This window comes from Microcebus murinus, chromosome 4, assembly GCF_040939455.1.
Source record: "Microcebus murinus isolate Inina chromosome 4, M.murinus_Inina_mat1.0, whole genome shotgun sequence".
NCBI classification, from domain to species: domain Eukaryota; kingdom Metazoa; phylum Chordata; class Mammalia; order Primates; family Cheirogaleidae; genus Microcebus; species Microcebus murinus.
The window spans coordinates 89,059,557-89,062,818 of record NC_134107.1 but is presented as its reverse complement, the minus strand read 5'-3'; positions in this window follow the sequence as shown (position 1 = coordinate 89,062,818).

The window sequence follows — 3,262 nt, the reverse complement described above, 5'->3', positions numbered from 1 at the left end:
CGACTCTAAAATGATTCTTACAGTCGTTTTACAGTTTGCGTAGATCTGGGAGGCAGCCCCTCAAAATGGCTTCTGGCCACTTACTCTTCAGCGTAAGTATAGTTTTCCTCAGATCACTGGCGAGAGAAGAGGAGAAGTAAGCTCTTGGTTGGTCTTCAGAGAGCAGGAAAAGAGGATCAGCAGCTCCTATTCTAACATTTGTTGGTGTCACAGATGATCAAATAACAGGAAGTTGAGATTATAGACATTGCCCAGGAAACAGAAAAGTCTAAGGAGCTCAACATTTCTTCATAGTTTGTTTTAATATCCTATCCTTTTCAAATTCAGAACCAGAGTTATCTCCCCGGATATACAGAATACCTTCTAACAAAGGTGGGGGTGTCATATCATTTAAAATAGCAAATACCAAGTGTGTCAGTGTGAGGGAAAGGAAAAAAGTCAAATATGACTCTGAGGTTTGCCATTTAAGTAAATGTTTAGATGGCGATGCTATTTAATGAAATGGTGAAAATAGGAAGAGGAGATATTTGGGGGATTAGGTGATGAGTTTAATTTTGAACATATTAAGGGGAAAAGTTAAAAGGAAATCTCTGGCATGGGATTTAAATAGAAGGGTCTTAAGCAATGCTAACACAGTAGTCACTAGCCACATGTGGTTAGCGAAACTGAAATTAAAATTAGCTAAACTTAAATAAAACTGAAAGTTCAATTCATTACACTAGCCACATTTTAAAGAGTTAGTAGCCACATGTGGCTAGTGGCTACAGCATTGCAGAGTGCACAGAAAACATTTCCATCATTCCAGAAAGTTTTATTGGACACCACTGGTCCAGAACTCAGGAAAGAGGAAAAGAACAACAGATACAGGTTTGGGAGTTATGTGGGTATTTGGAAGATAGGTGAATTCATCAATAAGGATGCAGGGCACCAGGAAGAATTTATGAAACAAGGAAAAAAAAAAAGAAGAAGCCCTAGAATAGATATCTGAGAAATCCCAGCATCAACAAATAGATAGATAAAGAGGAATCCACAAAATATAAGTCAAAAACAAGTGATCAGAGAGAAAGAAGAACCAGAAACCATTTGATACCCAGAACATGAAATAGTGTCAGGGACCAGAAGGCTTGAGAGGTGAAGTAGGAGAAGATGTAGAAGAGGCCAGTGGACATGGAGGTGGAAGATCACTAATGACTTTTTTTTTATTCTGAAGTGCATTTTTAAAATTTTTTTTATTTTAGCATATTATGGGGGTACAAGTCTTAAGCTTACGTATATTGCCCATGCCCCTCCTCCTCCCTCGAGTCAGAGCTTCAAGTGTGTCCATCCCCCAAACTTTGCACATCTTACTCGTTGTGTTTGTATATACCCATCCCCTCCTACTTTTGCAGAATATTTTCAATGGCAAGTTGGGGCTTGAGCCATACTTTAATGAAGGAGAGAAAAATGGTGAATAAAGAATATATCAAGTGTAGCATTCTCTTTCAAAAAGTTGTACAGTGAAATGGGATGGGGTGTGAATGTGGAAGTAGCATGCGGTAACTCAAGAGAAGAGCAAAGTCAAGTGAGAAATTTTCCTTAGGAGAGGAGAGGCTTAAATATATTTGTAAGGTGATGAGAAGAAGCAGTGGAAGGAAAGAAGCTAAAAATATCAGAGAGATAAATGATGGATGAATGCCCAGAGGAGGCGATAGGAATTGGGATCAAAAGCACAGTGGGAAAGGTTAACCTTGAGAAGGAGAAAGGACAATTCTCTTTGAGGTTAGAGACATGAACGTTTGAAGATGGAAGGGAAGAAGTTCATGACTGAGATGGCTTGAATTTTTGCTGCACTTACTGAATATCCATGCCTAAGACTGAAATTTATACAGGGATGGAAAATGCCTTTGGTTGTCCATTTAAGCAAGGTCTGACGGTCCAGCAGGGAGCCATCAGCTCTCTAACAATGGACATAAATTTTGAGGACATCTCATTAATACCTGAAAGGCATTGATCTCTCTGTCCACCCGAAAAGACGTGGCCTCATTAACATTCCACAGGTCCTGCTGTCAGGGATTCAAGGAGCACAGACCTGGGCAAAAACTGTATCTCCATACCCCAAAAAGGAAAAGAAAAACCAAACGAAACCAAACACTCAATTAGAGATACTGTGTAAGTATGTGGATTGTGACTATAGAGAGATCCTCCAGATGCAACAGCTGCTTGATTACAAATGATGAGCGTAACTGCTCTCCTTAATGTGTAGAGAGGTTAAATAAGGAAACAGAATCACAAAATTGCCCATGAGAAATTAGTCAGGCAGGAAGCGCTAACCTCCTTAGCCGGCTATGATAGCTCCATTCTGGAAATCCAAGTCATTATCTTCTCCAGCGCCTGAAATTTGGTTTCCACCCCTGTCACTCAACTGATACTACAGCTGGAAAGGTCACCAGTGACTGGTTAATGGTCAAATTCAGTAGCTTTTTCTCATTTCTCATTTTTCTCAACGTTTTTGCAGTTCTAGACACCATTAAATGCCTGTCTTCTTTTGAAATCTGTCTGTTGGTTTTTATTAGGCTATGATACCCTGTTTCTGACAGTTCTATTTTTCCTTGTTTCTTGCAATTGTGGATATTATCCAAGGCCAGGGCTTTGTCTTTTCCTCAAATTTACCTCTAAGGCAAAGTATGGAGTGAGTCAGGGAGTGGACAGGGCTTGCTTAGTACTGATAGCATTCGGGAGGAGCACCAACATAGGGCCCAGGTAGACAAAAAGACAAAGCAATAATGATTAGCTTTTTTAAATTATTATTATTAATGGGCAACATAGTAAGCATTTTAGGTCTGTTATGCTTATTCAATTCTGCCATTGTAGTATAAAAGCATCCATAGACATACATAAACAGATGAGCATGGCTCTATTTTAATAAAACTTTATTTATAAAACAGGCAGCAGCCCATGCACTGAAATTTGCCGACTCCTGAATCAAACAGAGGCAAAATAAGAAGGAAAAATTAAATCTGAAGCATAAGGCCTACAGGCAGGGGCCACAAGTGTATTGACTGGATTTTGACCTAGGTGGTCAATAGTGGGTAGAACCCGAGAGATTTCCCGAGAACCTGCCAGGTAGCTAGGGCTGGAACTCCTTTTATAGGTGGAAGAGGAACCCAAAGAGATACCGACTTGGTTAAGAACATCTCTCTTACAGAAATGCGCCTATCCCAACATCTTCAGCTTTGGGAGACTCAGAGCTCAAGCTGCACAGTGCAATGGTCAGAGCTCTGAG